The 26,905-nt window shown below is 33.8% G+C and overlaps 1 pseudogene; it reads left to right on the top strand.

Moving 5' to 3' along the window:
* LOC141392562 (kinesin-like protein GA13060) overlaps nucleotides 1–24,624 on the top strand; it is a 76,304-nt pseudogene extending 51,680 nt beyond the window's left edge.
* Nucleotides 24,625–26,905: the final 2,281 nt, after the last annotated feature.

The raw sequence follows: 26,905 nt of genomic DNA, 5'->3' as shown, positions 1-26,905 counted from the left end.
TATATACAATTTTTAAATGTGACCTACGTAGGACTCATTCATTTATTTTTCACTTAGTCGGGGTAGCGAAGCGCACCGGGTTAAGCTAGTATAATATATAAACTATAATTCTAATACTTGTTGTTCTTTATTATAAATAAATGAATAAAAACCAAAGTCTTTGTTTGTAATTTGGGAAACACTTGAAAAGATTTTCCACGAACACGAATATTTAAGTTACTTTCAACATTTATTGTGTGAAAATTGGGTGGGTATTCAATTTTCCACATTCCTTAACATATAACAGTTTTTCTCATTCATTAATTTTGCCCCAATAACTTTTTTAATATCTTTCTGTCAGTCTGTATATCCATCTATCCGCTGAATTAATTCCCTCCACACATCATTCTTCGTTTGCTTGGAAATCCTATGATATTCAACTGGTATGAACGATTGTGATAGTTGTTTTTTATGTTAAAAGTAATTCCCTTTTTTTTACTTGTGGCGTTTTTATTTTTCTGCAAAGCTTACAAATGTTTTGCAATTACTGCAACATATTCTGCTGCTGCTGCGTTTTTCTTTTTTTTCATTTTATTCCAAACAATTTATATCAATTTTCCTTTGTGTGTTGAATTGTGGTTTTTGTAACTCATTTGATTTTTTGCTACCTCGAACTACGCTGTATGTTGCAGATTTGCGGATTTTGTGTAAAGTTTGTGTATTTTCATATGGGATAATCGCATTTTTTCCACTTAATGTTGGCAATCAAGCTATCACAAGTTAAAAAAAAATTATGTAATATTTAAATTGTATTTTTTGTGGAAGAGAAACAACACTAAATCGGAATTTTTATCAGGAATAATGTTTGTTTAAACAAAAATAAAATTAAATTAAATAAATGTATTTACATAAAATTACAAGGATTGATAAATACGAAGAAAAAAGGGATACATAGTAATAAAGATTATGAGTTTTTGTTGGAAATATTTTTTTAAGAGACTGGCACATTTAGAAATTAGTTTTTAGTACGGCGTATAAAAAAAATGTTCTTCAGTGGACCTAAATATACCTGTAATGGTACAATCTATCATTCCCAACTATAATGTATCGAATAAATATGTAGAAATGAAATGAAATATTTATCTGTTAACCAAAATCTTCAAATTTTTAATTACAAAATTTTAGATTTTTTTTTATTTTTCCGCCTGTAGCTTTAATAGACAAATAAAAATCAATTACTTTAATTGTGGCACTTTTTGTTTTCTTTTCAATATTCACTTCAAAAAATTGGGAAAACGTAATTACTTTTTTTGCTGTTTATAATTTTTACAGGACCAAAAATACAAGCCAGAACAATGCACTTGGTAAGGCGAAGCTGGCAAATAGATATCGTACTGTGTTGTTGCACAATGGGGGTCATTATGATTTTACGCAAATAAATAAAAATAAATGTAACAAAGCCAACCAAATATTTGTGCAAAAATTAGTTTTTGGAAATTAATTCCTGTAGATTATTGCCATAATATATTTCTGTGTTTTTCTATAAAACTGAAAATTTTCCGGAGAGCAAAGCAAAAAGAAAACTCAAAAATTTATTCTTAGAAAAAATTTTAATTTTTTTAATGATGTAAATATTTTAGAAACTTGTATTTGTATAAGTGATTATTATTATTATTGTCTGATAATCTGCTTATATCAACAACAAACAAATTGTTTTGTCATACAAATATGAATATTAATTGAAAAATATTTAATTTTGTTTCTTTTTTTCACCTTTATGTCCCAATATGTGAATAACGTTTTTGCTACAGTCCTTACAAATATATTTTCTTTCACGTTTAAGAAAATAAGATAAGTTATTTTTGTAACAGAAAGTTTTCAATATTGGCTTATGTATATTCCCATCCATGTCAAAACAAACACAATTATATGTGTTGTAGATTTCAGATTTGATTAAAATATTGTTACGAATGTAACTGATAGGTTTAAGTTAATTTAGTTTAATTTCCGTTAATTTAAAAATTTGAATTGTAACGTAAAGTTTTATTACGCAGTTACTTTATTTAAGCAACAACAATTATCATGTAGAATTATCTTCATTATTCTAGATGTTCTTTACCTTTCATTAATGTGCTTTTGTTTTGTTTTGCCACAATCATGTAATTACTGTTTAGTTTGTTACTTCTTTATTGCACTTGTTTGTTGTTGTAGTTACGTCATTACTGTGCTTGTCGTCCAATTGTATTCCCCCATGTATGTATGTGAGTATGGTTGTTCGCTTAGTGCGAATGTGCGTCTGTGTGTTCGCTGCACAGATTCGAGATGTTGCCATATGTGTTCTGGAGGACTCTAGAACAGGGAGACTTTGGGATATAAATACCGGGGAAATGGCAATGACGGAGTAGTCGTGTTTTAAGCGTTGAACTGAACAGATCGGTTAAAGAATAGCTGCGTGCTAACTAGAGACTTGCTTTGTGCTTAGTAATTAAAGTCGGTTACGAATAAGTGTAATAAAGTAAATAAAGCATTGTAGAAACGTAATCTAAAACGAACCCTGTTTTATTTGGTACAAATCGTACTGGGGTATAAAACAACGTCTACACGGAGATTAGTTAAATCTAATTCCGTAACAATATATTGCTACATTAAAAACGCATAGCAAGTCAGTTAACAAGAGAAGTAACTAAAATAAGCATGTAAGAGGATACAAACCAACAACATATCCATAAAACATAGAATACAACATTCATAAAATAATATTATATATGTATGTACATTTCTCCGTTTCAAAGCTTTATGTTATTACAATATACATGTTTTGTCTCTGAAAATTAACATAAACAAAAACAAGACGACATACATTCAAACCATAAAGGTGACTAATTTACCAATGCACAGAGAAAAGCAACTCATTTTGCAATTGTTTCTTTATAAGCCTGGGAAATTGTAACACTTTCCATATCTCTGTGTATGTTGTTTGTTAAAGTAATGAAAACCATACACATACATAAATAATATTAACAATATATGGGTTCCACGTCAATGTATGGGTTCGCGCAGTCCTCGCGTATGTGTTTAAAGTTCTTGGAAATCTGTTGTTTATTTGTGTTAATGTTTCTCACACAAAAAGGAATTAAAATTGTTCTTCATTGCGGTTATGTATTTCACCAGCCACAACAGACACTCTCATACCTCCTCCATTCGAGGTCCTCTACGGGACTCTTTATATGTATGTCTGTCTATTTGTCTCGACTTCAAGTCTCAAGCTGCTTGTATGTTTGTTTTTACAATCTTGTTGTTGCAAGAATGTTATCTAATGTTAGGTGAGTATGAGTGTGGTTTTTAAAGGATAGTGTTTTATGGAGAATAACAAGTGATGAGAAAAAACATTCCAAAATTCTTGTTGAAAAGACATTTTTCAAAAAATCCATGCTGATTGAAAAAATATTCTTGAAAAACCCATGTTGGCTGAAATAATATTCTTTGAAAAATCTACATTGGTTGAAAAAAATTTCCTTAAAAATCAACTTGACTTAAAACATATTCTTTAAAATCCATTTTGGTTGAAAAAATATTCTTTAAAATATCCAGGTTGGTTGAAAAATATTCTTTAGAAAGTCCACGTTGGCTGAAAAAAATTCTTTAAAGAATCCATGTTGGTGGAAATTTTTTTTTTTTTAAAAATCCATGTTGGTTAGAAATAACATTCTTTAAAAAATCCATTTGGCTTGAAAAACTTTTTTTAAAAAAATCATGTTTTTTGAAAAAAATATTCTTTAAAAATCCATGTTGGTTGAAAAAATTAAGAACAAATATTCTTTAAAAATCAACGTTGGTTAAAAAAAATATTTTTTAAAAAATCCACATTGGTCGAAAAAATATTCCTAAAAAATCCAGGTTGGTTAAATTTTTTTTTAAATCAACGTTGTTTGAAAGAAAAATTTTATAAAAAGTCCAGGTTGGTTGAAAAAATGCTCTTTAAAAATCAAGGTTGGTTTAAAAAGTATAGTTTAAAAACCGACGTTGGTTGAATACATATTCTGTAGAAAATCCACGTTGGTTTAAAAATATACCAAAAAAATCCATGTTGGTTGAAAAAATCTTCTTGGTTGACAATTTATTATTTTAAAACTTCAGCCTTTTTTTATTTTTTCCACCATGTTTATTATTTTGTTTTTGTACCACTGTCCAACATACTTCAAAGTAACCTTTGTTTTCATAACCATGTGTCGGATGTGTATTCATCTTGACATTGTTTGTCCCTTTTGTATTTTGTGGCGTTGTTAATTAACGTATTAACAACAACAGCAATATGTCTGGTGATATGCTACGTTTGTTAAGAATTGTGTTATCCCCTGCTCCACAAAAGCTTGTTTGTTGTTTTCCTTCTGCACCTTTGAGTTTATTTAATACTTTTGCTTTTTTCACTCTCATTATTATACAACTGTCAAGGATTTAGGATTTGTAGACATTGGACTATATTTTTGTTATTTTACTTTGTGGGGAATGGCCTCAAAGGGATTTTTAAATAACACAGATATCAGGGAAAACCCGTTGGTGATATTTAAACAATTTAATATAAAAAATGCTTTATGTGGTGAGAGAGAGGAAATACAAATGTCTTTATTTTTAAAAGTTACCATTAATTTTTCTAGCCAACCTTTAAAGGTATTTTTGAGTTTTTTTCCTAGCTCACAGTGGATCCACCCATTGGCCAAAAATAAAAAAATTAATGTCAAAATTTTGGTACAACATCTGGCAACACTGACAGCTATGACATGGACCTTTTGAAAAATATATCAGTTTTTGTTTCATTCGAAGGCGATCTTCTTAAGAATATCTTCAAAAGTCGGAACATTTGACTAATATTTTTTTGTTGTGAGTACAACCTATTTTTTAAGTGCAAGTAATTTTATTCAAAATATCGCGAAACTAATATATAACAAAATATTATAGTGGATTTTGAAGGAGGAGGTAATAGCTTAATTTTCATTGAAAAATAGTGTTTTAGCGTGTTGTGGAATTCTAGTTACCTGCATATTTTCTTGGTGTATTTTGTAATGCCAATTCGATCACATACTTAAATTTGACCTAAGGTATTAGTCATGATGCCCACCAGTGCCCACCTCGGGAATAATTTTCTAAAGTAGGTCATGGGTTTAAGATTATTCAGTATTAAAATCAGCTGCCATCTAGTACTAGACTATAAATGGTGGGTCGCTGACTAAAGCTGCCCTAGAATAGGGTTTCTATGGATATATTAGCGTATAACTCTGTTATCTGACCACGTACATTAACATAACTGGCATCAGTGGCAAGATGAAGAAATCTTCTTCCAAATTTGTCTTACATTAGCGGTACGTGCCTTCCAGGAAGAACGCTATAAGATCTATATTAAAAATGTTACCAATTTTCAGACAAAAATGTTGATTTTTTAATCCGCTAAATTATTTGGATTTTATGTTGTTTTGGAGATTGTTTTGTTTCCCCAAGCCTATTTTTGCATCATAAGATAATCGGGACCTTTTTTCATGTCATTTTGTATTAACAGCATAATACAATTCTTACCGTTTACCCCCTCCAGAGAGGAAGGGGGGAGAATATTACGCTCGTGGTTTCTTAAAACTCTCTTCGCAGCAGCACAAAGCTGTAACCGGCGGATTGGCTTGATTTTTGCACTCTAAATATTTTTGGCCACTTTCTCCATACAAGTGGATCCACTGTGTAGCTGGGGGAATTTCAAAATATGTAAGACCACTATTTAATCTCTTAATAAAACATTTCATATTCAGATAGTGTCACCTAATATTGTTAGGAAATAAAAAACAAAAATAATTGTTTTTCAGTGGCTGCTCATTCTTTAACAAACATCACAACCGTATTTACGTAGCGAAACAATGTGAATATTTGTCCCTTTGAAATTGTTTGTTATGGCCTCTATGTGAACGAAAGTCCGTTTTTGGGCTTTTTGTTGCCAAACATTCCCTAATCTAGCTTTCTCATTCTCATCACTCTTACTTCATTTATTTTATTTGTTTGTAAATGTTAAATTAAGACCTTTAGGGTATATCTTGTTTTCCCTTTTCGTTGTTTGCTGTGTATGCTTTTTTAGTTTCAATAGGATTTACAACTTATTCTCTTTTGTGTGAGGCAAGAGTAGACCAAAAACATTCTTTTGACATGTTCCACATTCTATTTTTTCCTAGAAGGAAAAACATTGAGTTCTTTCTGGGAATTGACATTCAAAACACAAAAACACCTTGTGTCAAAGCCATAGAAATTAGTTTGCGGATCCTTAGTAGCCGGACAATGTATTTAAATATGAATTTCTGGGGTATTTTTGTGGATGATCAATACTTTTTGTTGTTGTTGCCTAGACGAAATGTTTCTTTGTTAAGATATTTATATTAAAAAGTCTTAACATAATTTTTTGTTTTCGGCATTTGTTTAGGACGAACATAAACGGACTTTTACAGAATATTATATGAATTTATGTTTTGTGGATCTAAATATTATTGTTTTGTTGTTGTAATAAAATACGATGTGACATAGGGTCGAGCTGAAGAAAGTATGCGGAGGCATGCATATTCTAAAATAAGTTTAAATTGCTCCTACAAAAAATAGCTGCAAAAATACAAATAAATCGTTAAGAACAGGGTTTGCATGACTGACTGATTTCACTGGAAGAAAAACTTAAACATTAAATGGAACGACTAAACCAACTTGCACTTGAGATATTGACGTCGCGACGTCTAATGACATTTCAAATTGTCTGAAGAGCTAACGAAAGGAAAACATTACATTATGACATGTAAAGAAATGAAAAAGCGAGTTGTTCCCATATGAAAGAACGCTCTGGAAAAGTACTCTACAATTTGGGGTAGAAGAAATGTCATAAAAATTAAAGTGAAGAACATCGGTAAAATGGCTTCTTGCACCAGCAGTAAAATGGCTGATAACTCAAGAAGTATATAAGTGAAATTACAACTACAAATTAAAAGTTAGTTAAATTTCCTGTTGTTGTGGGTTGTTATGTGGATGTTTGCGCGATAAAATGTTATGTTTCTGCCGGAACTGCCTGAAACTTAAATGAAACAGAAAAATACTTGGAAGATTTTTTACTTTTAAAAAGTCAAGAAGAAAAAAGTGCAAGTCTTCTTGTGCAACATTTTTATGGTATCATAAATTTTATTGGTTCGCTCATTAAAATGGCTATAATTTAAAACTTGTACTATTTGGGTAATAACATTTTGTAATAATTTGCGAGCTTTAAGAGAGATCTATTTTGATGACATATTTTGAGGCTTTAATAAAATTGTATAGGTCGCCTCTGGAAATGGTCACTAAATGCAATAAGATTAATTGCTTTAATAAATGAAAATACATACAGATAATTAAATGAAATAATTAAAAATCTGAATCTGAAAAGGTTATATATAGAATTAAAAAGGACAGATATCTGATACAGCGGTTTATTAATCTTCACTTGTTTGTCTAACTCAAATATCCCTTTGCCGCTGCTTCTACTTTTGTGCAATCATTAATAAAATTTATAAAACAAATTTAAATTCAAACAGCATATCTTAAAGCAATTCAAACAGCCATCTAAACGTAATAACCTTAAATAATATGACAATAAATGGTTAATATTGTATATTATTTTATACCCTAAGGACATGTGTGATTGATATTCCATAAAACTTTTCAACTAACTTTTAAAATTTTTAGGCAATTGAGACTATACTGGCGGTGCAAAAGTTAGTAGACACTTTGAAGTTCTTTAAATTATTTAACTGAAGATTGTCTGAAATACCAAAGCAGATAAAGTTGGTTCTATATATTTTGGCCTGGCCAACTAGAGAAAAGACACACACACCAATGTAGAGGTTTTATTTTTATTAAAATCCATGACAGACAAAAATAACAAAACTGACAGCTGTCTAGGATATCACACGACACAACTGTAGAATTTTGGAAAACAGACTTGATAATTCATGTGGCGGTAGAAGAAAAATGAATTTTGATTTGTTTTATAAACATTTCTTTCAACCTCTTTTTGTTTTTGGAGACAGCTCATCATGAGGTTCATTGGCTCCTTGCCATTTGTGAATGATTTTGCACATTGTAAACTTTTGCTTTTTAATATTTAATGAAAAGTGAAATTGTTATGGCAGCCAGAAACCACAAAAAATTGTGGTAAATAACCGTTATCACTGTCACAAGAAACCACGAAAATACCAATGCCTAGATTTTTCTAAAGTAAGCGAAATATTATTTTGTTTGTGAATATTCTTGTATGGCTATATAAAAATAAATTCTGTAAAAACGAATGATGCTAATCTTTTACTGTTTTAGGTAGAACATTTATTATCATTATGTGTTCAAATATATATGAATATGATAAGATAAAAGATGTAGCTCTTTTTATTTGTCAAAATACTATTTGCAAAAAAAAAAAACAGTCTATTGGCTTTGCCGACAATTACTTACCCTCAGTCCGGTTCAGTCGTCTACAAGAATATAAAACAAGTAAGCAAAGCCTATAGTCGGACGGGGCCGACCATGTGATACCCTACACCACAACCTGTAGGAATTAGCTATGTGCAACCGCCTTGCACGCTGAATGTCCGGGTTCGATTCCCATCAAATTGTCTACGGTGGCAAAAAACCCTTTAGTAATGTTGGTGATATTTGCTGGGTATTTCAGACATGAAAATCGTCTCTACAAGTGGCAACTTAGGACACTAGGTCACATATCAATATGCATACATAATACATAATATGAATCCATTGATATAAGAGAAGTCTCCCTTTCTTTACTGGGATGCTTGTGGAAAAATATTTAAATTATACATTTCTAAAAAATATTTGAAAATTGGAAAATTCACATTAATTAGCCCCTCCTCCTACATCTTCAAATTGTCTTTGAATATCAGGTTCCTTTTTGGAAAGCACCTAAAATAAATAAATATATATACCATGCAATTTGGTATATTTGATAATTGCGAAAATTGCGAGTTTATTGAAGATCGATCGTCCAAAAATTGTGCACTTGTACCTCACATATGCTTGACAATGCACGCAGTTTTGTGATTATCAGGGCATTTCGAAAATAGTTCATTGTGGGTATATATTGTCATATCAACAATATGTATAATTTATACCGGTAGAAATAACTAACAATGAATAGAAATTCAAAAATGTTGCATGCAAACAAATTTATAAATCCCAAAATTATTCATGTTCAATTATACATTAAAGAAGATAGAAGATGTAACACGAGTTTGCTTTAAAATGCGTGGAATCTTTAGGTATCGTAATATGGGGCTATACCAAATCAATGAGTTTTGGAAAAGTTTGAGAATTTGAGAATTTTGAGAATTATTTTTTCAGATTTGTAATTTTAATTGTAGCCGGCATGGATTTTTGAAACTTCTGGACTCAGGAAGTATGACTTACCCCGGAAAAGGGACCAGAATAGGGACCGTGAAAAGAACCTTCTTCAAAAAAATATATAATCAAATAGATCCGATACGGGTCCTCAAACTGCACTTTTCCCAAATTTTGTGTGGGAGGTACTCGAAGGACGGACCGATATAGTCCATATTCCAACCTGATACATGACTGGATGAAATAGTACGATGTGTAAAAAACGAGTCGAGAGGACTCTTAAATTTCTCTTTTCCAAATTTTGTGTGGGAGGTACCCTAAGGACCGATATAGTCTTATCCGATCTATATCTGGAAGAAATAATAATATATGGAAAGTTTGGAGCAAATCGATTGCTCACTTCCAGTATGCCAGTTATCGTTCACACAATTTTTCGAAAACAATTTTGAACTTTTTTGGGGGAGGTGTGGACCGACATAGCCTACATTTGAACTTAAACAAAGCTTGGGCAAAATATTACGAAGTGTACAATTTGGTTCTAATCGGTAGATCCGTACGAGAGTTATCGTGAGCACCAGCCAGCTAGACATTAAAAGAGGCAGATGAACGGACAGCGCTAAATAGATTCCAAATTGTCTGAAACGAGTTTCGTCCAAATATACTTGGCGTCTAAAACCAATATTTCGATGAGACACATTTTGGTCGTTGTTTGTATCCCCTTTACCCTAAATCCTGAGGTATAAAATAGGTGGCGAGGCGACCCCATGCTGCAATATTTGTATTAAAATCCAATTTGACAACTGAACTGAAAATTTCTCTGTCATGATAGAGACAATTTGTAGCATGGGAGGAAATTGTGGTTCTCCACACAAAACTCATTATATATCAGGCAGTAGGTGCGTTATCTAGCAGACACATTATTGCAATTTGCATTAGGGGAAAGGTCAGTAGTTATTATTCCATATGTGGGCTACAGTATATGCCCTCCAGAAATTAAAATATGGACCAAAAATAAAATTTGTATATTTTTCATACAAAAGTAATGGTCTATATCAGCCGCTGAATAATATCAGATCGTCATGCAAAATTATAGACATTGTCTGCAACCTAAACTTTAACCTCGTGCAAAATTTCGTGACCATTGAGCTATAACTGCGACCTCTAGAGTGTTAATTACTACACTACAAACAAAAAACTATATATATAAAGCTGTAGCTCTGTTATCTGATCACGTACATCAATGTAATCGACATCAGTGCAAAGGTCAAGAGATCGTCTTCTAAACATAACTCACGAGGGAAGAATGTGTCTTTCAGGAACAAAGATATAAGCTGTATATTAAAATTTTTCACAATTTTCACACAAAAGTTCTGGTCCATTTAACTCTCTAAATATTATCTGATCGCCATCTCAACTTGCAAGCTTCTTCTTTGTCATATACTCTTACCTTATTTAAAATTTCGAGGCGATCGGACTATTATTGCGACCTACAGAGCAGCTACAAATCGGATAAAAATTATGTTTTTGGTCCATTTCACCCGCTAAATATTTCACGATCATCACCAATTAAAATAGCGATCTACTCTGATGTGAAACCGACCTCCATACCAAATTTCGTGACGATCGGTTAATAATTGCGGCCTGGAGTTTGATTACAATTCATAATGGACACACGGACGGACGGACGGACGGACGGACACACATCTCAAAATCGCTTTATCTCGCCGAGATATGAAGATTGGTATACCACATTGGGGGTCTCCGACGAATATTTCACGGTGTTACATGAATTTTTACCAAAACAAACTTATAATACCCTTTCCACATAGTGGTGTAGGGTATAAAAATATAAAAAGGGATTTCAAAAAATTTTTCAACATATTTATAAATTAATAAAAATAGCTGACTTTTTTACAAATATTTTTCCGAAATTTTAGATTAGTTAACAACTATAAAATTTATTTTTTATGAATCCTAAACGTTTTTAAAACATCACAGATTTTGTTAAAAACAATTTTTCCAAAATCTTACTTGTAAAAGTAAGACAAGTTTTCCCAATTTAATTGTTTCTAAAGTTTTAACATATTTTTACCTATGTCTGTTTAATATTTTCTTCAAATTTTTTGTAATATTTTTCTGAATTTTTAAAAACAGTTTTCCGAAATAACGGCTTTTTAAAATATTTTTTATCTCAATTTTTTAAGAATATTTTCCTAATTTGATTTTAAAAATATTTTTCTGACATTTTTGAAAATCTTTTTCCGGCATCGTGGGTTTTCGAAATATTTTTTCTTAATCATTTAAAAATATTTTTCGGAATGGATAGTCTAACAATTTTTTTCCGAAATCGTGGATTTTATTTAATATTATTCCTTTTTTCGTACATAATTTTGATATTTTGCTTTAAACTTTTTCTGAAATTTTGTGTTTTATTAAAATGTTTCCAATGGATTTATATTTAACTAATCGGGTTTTTTAAATATATATTACCAAATTTTTAAATTATTTTACAATATATCTTTACAACATATTTTTCCCAAATTTTGAATGTGTTTCTTGATTTTTTTAAAATATTTTTTCCAAATCTTGTATTTTTAATATTTTTCACAAATCTTTGATCTTTGATATCACCTCGCAAATCGTGGACTTATTGCAAAATATTTTAGCCAATTCTTGGAATTTTTTAAATTACTTTTTCCAAATCGAAATTTTTTTCCCAAATCATGGATTTTATAACAAAATTTCCAAATCGTAAAATTTTAAAAATATTTTTCCAAATCGTGCATTTTTTTTTTAAATATTTTTTTCTAATCACAATTTTTTTTTCTTTTATTTCTGAATATTTTTCCCAAATCGTGGATTTTTAAAAATATTTTTTTCAGATCATAAATTTCTTCAAAACATTTTTTCTAAATCCTACATTTTGTCCAAATATTTTCCACAAATGTTATAAAAAATATTATTTGCAAATCGTGATTTCTTTAAAATATTTTTTCTCTAATTGTGTATTTTTTTAGAAATCATTTTCCACCTCGAGAATTTTTTAAACATATTTTTCCTACAGTGAGTCAATTAAGTATTTTGCCTCTTTAGAAAATTGAAAAAAATTCAATAAATTCGTTTAAAACCATCAAATTAGTGGTCAGAAAGTGGAATATTTGTATGTAGTATGTTTGTGGATAGTTTAGTGTCCAATATCTGCAAGAACCGCTGCGAAAGGCTTAATGGTCTTCGAGATATTGACAAAAATCTACAACAACACAAAATATTTTACCTCAAAAAAGTATTTTGCCTTTTACATATTTTTTGAGAAAATGACATTTTTGTTACACGCTAAAGATTTTTATAGTAACCGTTGGAGATTATAACATTATACAACCGTTGTTTTCGCTGTTATTTTCTCACATTTTCCTACATTAATTTCTTCGACAATATTTTACATTAATTTTGGTCATTACCCACATTAATATCTAAGAAAATCAGTGAAATATGATTCGCCGCCACCTTTAAATCATAACAAATTCGTAAAAATAAATAAAAAGCTAAGATGCATCGCAAATAGCGAAATAAATTACAGTTTGGAATTATAAAAATCAAGAACAGAGGCAAAAAATTGTTTAAAAATTCGCGAAGATCCTTCCTGGCCGCTTCCAAAAATTAATCGGGTCTTCAATATTAATCTCGGAACCAATGTCTTGGATGAAGTGTCCGCAAGGTTCCAAAATCCAAAGATATTGACGGTGTTTTTTTAAATATTTTTTAAATATTTTTCCAAATCTTAGATTTTTTGTTAAAATAATCTTCTCGAATGCATTTGTTTTTAATATTCTTTCTTGGGTTTTAGAAAAATATTTTTTCCAAATCGTGAATTTTTTCAAAATATTTTTCGAAATCGTGGATTTTTTTGAAAAATTTTCCTAAATTTTGTGTTTTTTCTTTTTTTGAGCATGTTTTTCCATGTCGTAGATTTTAAATGTTGCTTTTTGTCAAAATATATTGTCCATATCATTGATTTTTTCAAAATTATTTTTCCCAAATTTTGAATTTTACACAAATATTTTTCCATAATTTTCTTAATTTTTAATCAAAAATATGGATTAAAAAAACATGGTGTTAAAAATAAAAATTACATCCATAACAATGGATTAAAAAAATACGAAACTAAGGATACTAAAAATAAATCCAAAATCATCGATTTAAACATTAAATACAAAATCGTAGATTCAAAAATTAGATCCAAAATCGTGGATTAAAAAGTAATTCAAATATCTTGAGTTTTTAATATATGTTTTTCTGAATTTGTAGACTAAAAGTAAATTCTGAAATCACGAATTTTTAAATGATTTTCCAAAACCATGAAAAGGTTTTATCTGATATATTTAAATATTATTTTCCAAAATAATAGTTTAAAAAATGCGAAATCTTGAATTTTTGAAAATTTTGGATTTTTAAATTTCCGAAATAGTGGATTTTTTTAAAGTATTTTTCTTGATTATATTAGGAATACTTTTAAATAAAAATCTTCTTTTTCTCTCCAACTGAAAACTCTTGCCTTTGCATTTCATATAAACCTAAAACGTGTTAAAGTCTGCTTCCTTAATATCAAATATCCTCAAAATATGGTAGTGGATAACATTTCAACTAAACTGTATAATAATGTCAATTTTTCTCTTACTTTTTTTACTTGTAGATCGACCCAAAAAATAGCAGCACAAAGTACGTCAGCAAAATCATCACGCACCAGAGACAGGTCAAATACTTCGGCACGCAATGGTGGCTTCTGTGGCACCTTACAAAAGGCGCCACCGCCTGTGCCAACTGGTCTGGTGGTTTGTATTGGCAAGGTAAGTGGGATTTCGAAGTACCTAATAGCTTTTGCATGTCAAATAAAAATCTGAAACATAAAAATATTTCTATGAACAAATTTTCCGACATATCATAAGTAATCAACAAAAATGCTTCCTCGAAATCCATAATGCTTAAAATCATTAAAAACAACTTAAAAGGGTTTCACATGGGTTTTTTGTTTATAATTTTAGTAATTTTTCATTTTATTTCCATCACAATTTTCGTTTTTACAATATAATGGTTCTTGCTTACAGGTTAAAGTTATGCTGCGTGTTTCCGATACTCACAAAAAAGACCGGATACACCACACTTCATGGCAGTGGATAAGAAAAAGCATTAAGTTACATTAACAGATCCGGAAGCGGCCTCCAATTTCGTTGTTCGTCACAAAAACGTGGTCTCATGGTGGCCGCACCCAAAATGTTTGCATTCGATAATCTTTTTACAGTGCAAGATCAACAGGTGAGTGAAAGAGGGAATGCTGGTCTGCTGGTGTTTTTTATTGGCAAAACAATTTGCCATGTCTCAACATTTAGTTTGAACATAAACACCCACCATTTTATGTTGTTCTTATGGTTTTTCTTTTCTGTTTCTTTTTGTTGTTTTTATCTTTTCTCCTTCTAGTTGGATGTCTGTGCATCTGCTTTATCTGAAGTAATCCCAATCGTTTTATAAGGTTCCGATGGCTGTCTGCTTGCAATTGGTTATCCAAATTCCGGTAAGTTGTCGTTTTGTGACTGCTGTGTCAAATGAAGTAGACTGCACACTGTCTGTCCTTGCATTTATATTCATTTCCTCATCATGTGCATGAACATTCACACACAAGAAAATTGCAATAAATTTCCTTCGTGCCTTAGTTCGTTAGACAACTAATCATTCTTATCTTGCAGTATTTTGCATGTTATATTCTATCATCCTGTTGTCATCTTCACTGATTTGAGTTTGTTCTGTTTCTATTTGCTATATTTTCTCTTTCATGTTTGTGTGCGGTATGTCTGTCTACAGGTCAGTCCAAGACTATGCTATCCCTTTATATGGGTGCGTGTCAGTGCTTTGGATGTTAGTGCCACGAAACCCGATTCAACGTCAAAGGAATTATTACCTGCTCATGAAAATGGTAGGTGTTGAATTAAGAAGGAACAAATTATGAGATATGTATATACCCAGCAAAATAAATTGGAAGTAGTGCAATGTGGACTAGTTCTGTCACGGCATGTTTTGATGCAGTTCAACCGGAGTCGTGAAAAAGGCACTCCAGTCCTCACATTTTAACCGCATTTGGATGCAATCCAAAGAATCACATCCACTTGTCACATTTCAACGACATCCTGATGCAGTTCAGCGGAGTCGTGAAAAAGGCACTCCAATTCCTCACAATTTAACAGCATCCGGATGCAGTCCAAACGGAGTCGTGAAAAAGGCACTCCGTTCGCTACATTTTATTAGCAGTTGTTAGAGATCCCTACATGTACATAAATCAGTTTGTACATCTCTACATTTTCCAAAAAGAGATAAGCGTGTTAACATTTCCAAACATTTGTTAATACAAACTAAATAATATTTAATTTGTGAACATTTTTCCGGTAACTCACGAGAAGAAAATTTCCGAATGGAGTGCTGTTGGAGTACATGTCGAAATCTTAACTGGTGATGGGAAGGCAACCCATTTAGCAAATGAAGTAAAAACAGTTCAGCTTGGAACAAATGGAGGGCGGAGGAAACACGCATGTTTGCGATTAAATTCAATTGAGAATTTTCATAATTTGTGTTAATGTAATAAAGTTCTTAATATTTATGTTTTACACAAATAATAAATGCATTTTATTTGTTCTGGCATATTTTGTAATGGCTTGCACAATTTCCGCATAATGCCTGTATCAAAACACGTGCTTTGGACTGCCTCCTATTCTACCCCAAAGGGTTAGTTAAAATGCAATGCCAAAGGGTCAGTTAAAATGCAGTGCCAAAAGGTCAGTTAAAATGCAGTGCCAGAGGGTCAGTTAAAATGCAGTGCCAAAGGGTCAGTTAAAATGCAGTGCAATGGAGTGCCTCTTTCAGTAGTCACGCTCTTGTAAAAATCATGAGTGAAAATGCATAATTTGATGCACTTCCAGATCACATTTAACTGCCTCTTTGGAGGCAAACTTTTTGCTGGGTATGTACGAGTAGGTAGGTTAATTGACTTTTTTATTAAAATGCAAATGTTTTTGGTGGAAAGAAGATTTTAGTGAAAAAGAAAATTTTTTTAAATGACTTTTAAGATTTAAGGTGCGATTCTAAAGAATATCTTTCAAACGACTCCTGATATTATTACGGAAGTGTTTTAAGGGGTTTCAAAACATTTTGTGTGGGCCCTTGAAGAGTATTTACAAAACGATTTCAGGTTGATAATCATGATAATTTTAATTATATTATTATCGTAAACATCGTAGTCTATGGATTGGAATTTTTTAAGATGAAATTTTTGCTTGAGTTGGAGTATTCCCCCATTGGATCAACTTCATTTATTACCCTCTATTACAGAGAGTAATGTTTTTCAAAACGAACTGAATACTAGACACTTAAAGAGTTCGGTTTTTCGCTAAAAAGGCATCATTTCAAAAACTGAGAAGCCAATAGATAATTCCCTTCGCCGGGATGAAATCATGATATTGGTAGCGATCAGTAAAAATTTTGCAACACTGTCAGTTCGTTTTGAATTTTAAGAATAATAATGACTTTTGGGCCATTATCTTACGATTGCTAAGAATAGTTTTCTAAAGGAGTTCAGGGAGATTGATTCAGAATATTTAAGAAACAAGTAAAAAATATCAGTCTGCTTTGCCGAGAGAGATATACCCTCAGCCTGTGCAAATTGAAATACTTTTTTCACAAAAAACTTATGTATTTAGGGGGTTTCAAAATTTTGGTCGTATGAACCGACAAAAGTGTTTATTAGGAATAAAGTTGAAAAATTTTGCGGAAAAGGTACTTAAAGGAATGGACCGACATAGACCATGGGGGTGCCATAAGGGGTTTTTACACCCTTCGGGCTGTTTTCTCAAGAAGTATGGACTTGTCCCTGAAACAACTTTTACCATCGTAATTGAGGCAGCGAATGTAAGTTGCTTCAACAAAAATCAAAGTGGGAGGTACGGGATGGAGTGGACAAATATGGTCCATATTCGAACCTGATCTATATATGGTAGATATTATGAGAATGAGTAAAGTATGGACCAAATCGGTCACTCCCATCAAGAGTTATCGTGCGCACAATTTTTCCGAATATTTTTGAACTTTTGTGGGCTAGGTACCTGAAGGAGGGGACCGATATGACTTATCTTCGAATTTAAAGTAAGTTTGGAAACAATATTACGAAGGCCAAATTTTGGCCGGAATCGGCATTTCCGTTCGAGAATTATCTTGCGCTTCCACCCATAAACATGGTGTCATAGGGTTTGTTTTTCAACTTTCAAGCTATTTTTTTAGGAAGCATGGACTTGCGCCTGAGGAAACTTGTACCTTCGTATAGAGACAGTGAATACAAGATGTTACAACAAAAACCAAGGCGATTCAAGAGCAGGTCCTAAACTGAACTTTTCCGAAATTTTGTGTGGGAGGTACTCGAATGAGTTTACCGATTAAGTCCATATTGGAAACTCATCTAAGTTTGGTAGAAATTTCATAATGTGCAAAGTATGGACCAAATCGGTTACTCCCTTCAAGAGTTATCGTACGCACAAATTTTCCGAACATTTTCGAACTTTTGTGGGGGAGGTACCGGAAGGAGTGGACCGATATAATCCATCTTTGAACTTGAACTAAGTTTGGACAAAATATTACGAAAGCCAAATTTTGGACCGAATCGGCAGATCTTGCGCTCCAACCACTACACACGGTGTCATAGGGTTTTTTGTAACTTTCAGGCTATTTTCTCAGGAAGTATGGACTTGCCCCTAATGAAACTTACAGCGTCGTATAAGGGACTTGCGTAAACAAAAATCAAAGCGATTCGAGTCCAGGTCCTAAACTGAACTTTTCCGAAATTTTGTGTGGGAGGTACCCGAAGGAGTGGACCGATTGAGTCCATATTGGAACCTCATCTAAGTTTAGTAGAAAATACACGATGTGGAAAGTATGGACCAGATCGGTTATTCCCTACAAGAGTTATCGTGCGCACAAGTTTTGCGACAATTTTTGAACATTTGTGGGAGAGGTACCTGAAGGAGTGGACCTATATGGCCCATCTTCGAACTTAAATCGAATCTAGACAATATATTTCGATACCTAAAATTTGACCCGAATCGATTGATCCGTTCGAGAGTTATCGTGCGCACCAGCCTGCCAGACAGACAGACAGACGGACGGACATTGCTAGATCGACTCAAAATTGTCTGAAACGGATATCGTACAAACATACTTGGGGTCTAAAACCATTATTTCGATGAGGCACATTTTTAGTCGTATCAAAATGTAAATACCCTCTTTAGCCTAAAGGCTGAGGGTATAAAAATAGAATATAATATTTTTCTAAAAGACTTCTGGCCCATAAGAGTGGATTTTTATACCCTCAGCATTTATGCTAACGAGGGTATATACACTTTCATACGGGCAAAATATGCCTCATCGAAATAATGGCTTTAGACCCCAAGTATGTTTGAACGAAATGTGTTTCAGACAATTTGGAGTTGATTCAGCCATGTCCGTCCGTTTGTCTGTATGGCTGGAGCGCACGATAACTGTCGAACGGATCAACCGATTCGGTCCAAAATTTGACTTTCGTAATAGTTTGTCCAAACTTAGTTTTAGTTCAAAGATGGGTTATATCGGTCCACTCCTCCCGGTACCTCCCCCACAAAAGTTCGGATATGTTCGGACAATTTGTGCGCACGATAACTCTTAAAGGAAGTAACCGATTTGGTCCATACTTTTCACATCGTGGAATTTCTACCAGACTTAGATGAGGTTCCAATATGGACTGAATCAGTCCATTCCTTCGGGTATCTCCCACACAAAATTTCGGAAAAGTGTAGTTTTGGACCTTTCTATAGGATATCAGGGATATAACCTCGAAATTTTTAGGATTAATTTAAAGGGGACATCAGGGTTGTTTGGTGTATTTTAGAATAGTTTATCAAAGTACTTGAGGTCTATAAACTTGGATTTTCGAAGATTATTTTTTACAGTACCTTAGAATCGTTTGACATTTTTGGAGTATATTTTAAATATTTTTTGTAGAGGATCGTTGGGTTTCATGGAATTTGTTAGTATATTCGATTAGAAAACCTTAAGGTCACATGGAATTTTCTTAAATATTTGGGTTTACGTGGATTTTTTAAAAATGTTCTAGAGGGCCTAGGGATTGCTTGGAATTTTAAAATATTTTCTAGGTTGTGTGCAACCTTGGGGTTTCCTGGATTATTTTAAAGAATTTGTCTAGAGGGCCTTTTTAATAATTAATATTTATCTAAAGATCATTGAAGTTACATGGATTTTTTTGAAATATTTTTTATAGGGCCTTGGTGTTTCGAGATTTTTTTAAATATTTTTCTGAATGACCTTGGTATTTTGTTTGTTTTTTCATATATTTCACAAAACTAAAATAACTCGATGCCACCTTGTGAGAGAAGATTACGTTCAGCCAAAGAGTAGTTCCCACATGAACCTGTGTAAGGGACAAGAATATTTGTCGCTTAATGAGTTGGCCTTGCCTTCACAATTTTTTATAAAAGTCAGTCTTTACCCTAAGTCCTGAATAAATAAAGCTAATTTTTAGCTAGAGGCTAAACTCTCAATATTTAGGCTATTTCGTGTATGTTGAAACTCGCAGTTTTAGCATAACCCCTTCCAACATTCCCTCTATTATTAAGTTCCCTAAAAATTATTAAAATTTCATTGACAAATCTAAAGAAAGGTACCCACCTGGAACCCTTCCCTTTGGCATCCATTCTAAATCCCTCGTTAAACTCACATTTTGATATGTTATAAAGCAATAATCGTTGTCATTACATATTCCATTCCACGTTAGTTTTTATTATACGCCATAGACGAACTTGAATTTCCTTTTTAGGTTCGCAAATTCCTTAAAAGAAAATCGGCAATTAAAATTGTTTTTATGGCCCCAATGCAGATCAAAGTGTTTTTATAACCTTTTTTCTTGTGAGCAAAAACCGTTTGACTTTCGCTCGCTTCTTCATATATGCGTAAATAACAAATAACTTTAACCTGGCAAGGCAGCTATCAAACGGCTGGCTGTGAGACGCCTTCCTTTAAATTATTTTGCTTTGTCTCCTTTTTCAGACAAAATCCCTACCTTTGGTGTTTTTAACATACATATTATAACAACATTTACATTTAATATAAACAATGGTGGTAAATGGTGGTGGTAGGGCAAGAAAAAATGTTAAGGGAATGAAATGGCAAAGATAATCTAAAACTACTTCCAAACGTGAATATGGCGCACTCATCCCACGGCCCCAATTAAAATGTTCGGTTTCGTTTTCTTTTACAAAGGGGACATTGTAAAAGGGAACTGAAGCGAACAACTATTTAGTTATTTGCTCTCCTTCTCAGGTTTGTTTGCGAGGGATGGCTTGGTAACCACAATAGCTTACGCTTTTTTTTTAAGTTGCCCCTGCCTCTACTCCTACCCCAAAACCATTTGCATTTTTCATTACTTTGAAGTGTGTTTGTTTAACGTTTAATTCCACATTGTTTAACTGGCATTTTGTTTTGTCGTTTTTCTTCTATTTCTCCAGCTTTATATGCTTTATTTTTTGACTTGTGTGTTCTGGTTGATGCTGCATAACTTGGCTCATAAACCAGACTCTCGTGACTCTCCTGGGGTTTATTTGCCTGACGATTTCCTGATTGCTGAGGCCCTACTGAGTTGCGTGCCCCCACTGCTGAGCGTGCTGCCTTGTTCCTAGATGCTGCTCTATCAATACAGTCTATCACGTAAAGGTGGAGTTAAGTAAAATTAAAGGACAAACAAGAAACAAAAACTTGGGGCGTTTAAAAATGTCCTTAGAGCCAGCCAGCATATTTTGCTGGATGAATTTCCACATTATCGTCTGGGATTGGTATTTTAATGTTATGAATTTTCATGGAAATTTTTGTTTCTTCCTCTTCCCGCATTACATAGTGGCTGGAGGCCGAAGTCGTTTGCATCTTATCGATTTGGGTGGCTGTGCCAATTGTACGGGTGGTCTGTCACTCTCCAGCATTGATAATATTCTGCTGGCTATTTTGGATAGCCAATGCCACTAAAAGACTGGCTGGCACCATTGACGTGTCATATCTCCGTAATAACTCATGTTATGCACACCCAGGTAAGTAGTTGCGAACGGCATATGGGTTCCAATGCACTTGCAAAGGATGACTTAACAGGAAGGGCAAGGATAACACGTGATAATGAATTCTTAATCAAAATGTATGTGTTGAGCATTTTAATGTCACTTCTGGTTAAGAGACAGTCAACATAGCGTTGAGTCCTTTGCCACCCACTTCCGCCTAAGCAAGTCTTGGCTGCCCAACGCCAACTGATTGATTGTTTAGGGCCTTGGAGTTCACTAACAGGCTACTACATTTTTTGTTTTTGTTTTGTTCTATTTCCAGTCGCATACGTATGCCTTGACAACCATACAATTGGCTTCACGTATACACCGCATGCGAAGGAGAAAACATCGCTTTCCTTTGGGCATCAGGTGTGGATGGTCTTAGTTCCGTTCTGAATGGTAAGTTCTTTAGTGGCCTCTGTTACTACTACTTTTGATTAATTTTACAATTAAGACGATAAATGTTGCTGTTAGGCCAACAACAGGCACAATCAACTAAATGCAGACTAAAAACAAATTTCTTGGCTTGTTCTCTTCCACTTTCTCTCCCTCTCTCTTTGCGCCTCCAAAAGTTCATTAATCTACTGGTTCATCAGCGGGTTCTGGTGCTGGCCCCTCAATCTCAGAGCTATCAGCAGACACTAACCATGTGATGATGCCGCGGATGGTGAACATCCCCCTGTCTACTTACCCTACTTGAGTAGCGGTTATAATCTTGGTGTGATGATGAGCAAAGCCATCAAAGGTGGTGGTGTGGAGAAACAACAACCCAGCCCCTCAAAAATAGCAGTTTCAGCAAAAAAATTGGTTAGCTAAAAACAAACACCACAAAGTCCCAGCATGGTTGGAAGAACGTGTAGATTAAAACGTTGCACCCACTCACCCATAAGGCAAGCTGGTCTAGAACAAAATACCAACACCACGGCGAGCAACAACAATGAACAAGCCCAATTCTTTTCGCCTGTATACAGTGTTAAAACGTTCGGCAAATTGTCGAAATCGAAATTGTGCCAGGTTCCTGAAGGCATCCTGGTATGACCATGATAAGTTCGAAAGCTTCCAATGTATCATCACCCAAGAGTCCACCTTTAAGGTCTTCCGGTGTGGGTGGAACAGCTTTAAACGGCAACAGTGAAACGGGTGAGTGCCCTGGCATTCCCAGTGCAATATTACCGAAGAACAATGGATGTCCTAGGCCAAAATAGCTGAAGCAAGCCACCTATTGAGGGAGGTAAATCACATAAAACCATGTGAAACCTATAGATGGTTCCACATCAGAATCAAGTCTCTCCATAATTGTTGGAGACCTGCCCATTGCCCTCTCCCTGGCTCAGGGTTATGGTTTCATGGATTTCCACAAAAAGTTCATGATACGGCAATGGTTGAATTTCAAACTTCACAAGTCTTCCTAACGGTTTCGGCTGCATTCTTACCCACACACATCAGGAACAACAGACCAAGCATTTGTTGAAGCAAACGCCTTTGGAAAACACCGAAGTGTTGCCACAAGTACAAGGCAACAGTCGCACCCTATCTATGGTAGTGATCAACATTTCGACAGAGTACTCAACTGGAATTGGTGAATCCCATGGATCCGGGTCTCACCACGGTGGTTAGTACCACCAATGCCTCAGCACCTGCCGAAATATGAGAAGTCCACCATTATCGGCAAAACTCCAAGAATTCTCAACCATCAGCATCAATTATTATCCAGCCAACAGCATCTCAATACCAATATGGAATTAGTAACGAAAAGACTGATTTACACTCCTTACATTCACACACAAATGTGGGTTATGGTCACATTGGGGGTCAACATCATGCGCAAAGGCACTGCTTGGGAATGTTATTTGCCCAATCGCATTGGCAAAACTGCTATTATTTCCCTCTGGGTTTGAGGAAAATTTCCCATGAAAGCTTACATCGCATACTGTCAAGGCATGTCTTCAGGAATCTCATCACCAGCAACAGCACCAGGAACTCAGACGCAAGAGGAGCAGCAACATTTATTGCAACGTCAACTGTCAATCTTCGCATCTTAATTTGCAGCATAGTATGGGCATGTCCGATTGTGGTTTACAGGTGACTGAGGAGGAAATTGCCCGTACCCTGTCTGGAGGGTAAGTAGTTGTTCTTCTTTTTTCCTTTGGGTTTGGGGTGGGCGAGATTTTATAAATAGAGATTTTAATGCAGTTTTTGTTTTTTCTTTCTCTTTTTTCTTTTCGAAGAGATCATACTTTGCCTACCATGAGTCATGTGGAAAACATGTCCATTGTATTAAGCTTCAATATGGCTGGCGATGCGTTCAGTGATTGCGCCATGGGTGAAAGAACGAAGTAAGAATAATTGAAAAATTAAAAATGTTGAAATCAATGACAGTAGAGAGGAAGTGGTTTGATAAAATGGAAGGATGATGGAAAAAATAAGGAATAAGGTTCTTTTAAAGACGATAATAAAAGTGGATTTGTTAAAAAAAGTATTTCGCCCATAGACCGCAATAAACGTGGATTTTTTTACAATTTTTATATCGACCCAAAGTCCACAATAAACGTGGATTTTTTTAACGATTTTTATTTCGCCCAAGGACCACGAAAAAATATGGATTTTTTAAAGATTTTTATTTCGTCCAAGGGTCCCGACAAATATGGATTTTTTAATGATTTTTATTTCGACCAATAAACGTGGATTTTTTAAAGATTTGTATTTCGACCTAAAGACCACAATAAAAGTGGAGTTTTAAAGATTTTTATTTCGACCCAAAGACCGCAATAAACGTGGACTTTTACAAATTTTTATTTCGACCCAAATAACACAATAAACGTGGATTTTTTTTAAAGATTTTTATTTCGACCCAAGTACCACAATAAACGTTCCATTCTGTCTTTTATTTCATTTTCAGGAACCAATTTGAACCACGTTTACGTGAGATCTTTACCTCCAAGCTAGCCATGGCGGAAGAAACACCGGTCTATCGTTCTAGTTATGATGTGGACAGTGTTATAGTGAGGCAGCCTATCGTGGTAATACCGGACCTAGAAGTGTGTGCAGTGAACAACCCTATAGACCATCACGAGAAAATCTTTTTATATAAAGATAAATTTGTTAATATATATGTATGTTATAACATAATTTAACATAATTAATAAATTTAATTTTTACTATAGTTTTTTTATAAACAACAAAATAAACTGAAAAGAGAAATGACGAATAAAATACAACCCAAAACAAAAAATTTTATATAAACTAATCACAAACAATGTTGTTTTTATTTCCTCCATATGTGGCGGTGAGTTCTTTAGCAACATAGCAGCATAAAAACAAACACTTAAGTAAGTTTTAAGGTCAAAACACATAATTTTGCAAACCATACTCTCGAATTGCATGATTAAAGGCTGTAAATTTGTGCCTCAACAAATAAAGAGAGAAAACATAAAAGTCGCATTTTTTTGTTTTTCTCCTTGATAACTTCCTCTTCATGTTAACGAGTTTGTCTTGACTTTTGTGCGAAATAACCTTAAATGTCTCCACATACTGCGATTATTATTAGCTACATTCTTTTCAGCACGAAATTGAATGCACCTGCTTCATGTTTTTTATGTGAATATTTTCTAAGCTGTGCCCCTTCATATCTTAACACGCAATTTAAAGTTTGTTTAATAATTGCGCCAATTTAAGGAAACATTAATGTTCATTATAGCATGGTGTGTGCGATAAGATTAGAAACATTTTTAGATTTGAAAATTTAACATAAAATGAAACAAATGGTCTAACGTCCTGCAGCACTTATTATGGTTCACTCTGTTAATACACAGAAAACAAGTAAAAAGGATCTGTCGTTCTTGCTGCCTGAAATATACCCACCTCTAAAGAAGAAAACAAGTATAAAAGTATCAGTCGGCTTTGCCGACAGGGATATACCATCAGCCTGTGTGAAATTAAACTTTCATCTACGGACAGATCGAATGTATATAGGGACTTTTCAGAATTTTTTGGCCCTTTTTACACATTTGAACTTACAGACAAAAATGTGGATTAGGATTAAAGTTCAAAAGTGTTGCGGTGTAGGTACTTGAAAAAATAGACCGACATAGTCCATTATGAAAGTGGATTTTATTTTGGGAGTCATTTTTTCGATAGATATCGCACCCGCTAGCCATTTCAGTCATTTCATTTGGACCAGTATGCCAGGAAGCATGAACTTGTCCACGGAAAATATAATATCGCTGTAACCAGGACCACAACGAATAGCATCGGTATACATTTCCAAAGGATATTCGAACAGAACCTAAACTACACTTAAATAAAAGTGTGACACTTTTGCAGGAAAGGTAACTTAAGGAGAGGACCGATATGAGCCATTTTAGAAGTTAAATTTGGACAAAATATAAGAAGATCCAAAGTTTGGACCAAATTGGTTGCTCCGTTCAAGGGTGGTAGGGAAGTACTGGAAATTGTGGACCGGTGTTGCCCATCTTCGAACTGAAACTAAGTTTGGACAAAATATGACGACGGCCAAATTTCGGACCAAATTGGTTAACCAGTTCGAGTGATATAGTGCGCTCCAGCCACTACACATGGTGCCATATGGATTTTTATAACTTTCGGGTTATTTTGTCAGGAAGTATTTACTTATACCACCGTAAAGGGGGTCAGTGAATGCAAGTTTCTTCAACAAAATCAAAATTATTCCAAAGCAGATCCCAGAGTGAACTTATCCGAAATTTTGTGTGGGAGGTACCCGAAGGTGTGGACAATTATAGTCCATATTCGAACCTGATCTATACCTGGTAGATATATTAGGATGTGCATAGTATGGACCAAATCGGTCACTCCCTTCAAGAGTTATCGTGCCCATAATTTTTCCGAATATTTTTGAACTTTTGTGGAGGAGGTATCTGACAGAGTGGACCGGCATGGCTTACCTTCGAACTTAAACTAAGTTTGGACAAAAGACTATATGTTCGACCGAATCGGCAGATCCGTTCGAGAGTTATCTTGCGCTGCAACAACTACACACGGTGTCATAGGGTTATTTTGCAACTTTCAGGCTATTTTGTCAGAAAGTATTTATTTGCCCTGATAAAACTTGTACTGCCGTATGGGGGGCAGTGAATACAAGTTGCTGCAACAAAAATCAAAGCGATTCGAGAGCAGGTCCTAATCTGAACTTATCCGAAATTTTGTGTGGGAGGTACCCGAAGGAGTGCACCGATTGAGTCCATGTTGGAACCTCACCTAAGTCTGGTTGAAATTTCAGGATGTGCAATGTATGGAATAAATTGGTTACTCCCTTCAAGAGTTATCGTGCGCACAAATTTTCCAATCATTTTCGAACTTTTGTCAGTCATATTAAATCTTTCGGGCCATTGTGT

This window comes from Musca autumnalis, unplaced genomic scaffold, assembly GCF_047663935.1.
Source record: "Musca autumnalis isolate F117 unplaced genomic scaffold, ASM4766393v1 scaffold_2, whole genome shotgun sequence".
Taxonomy (NCBI): domain Eukaryota; kingdom Metazoa; phylum Arthropoda; class Insecta; order Diptera; family Muscidae; genus Musca; species Musca autumnalis.
This window is presented reverse-complemented; position numbering and strand designations above follow the sequence as displayed.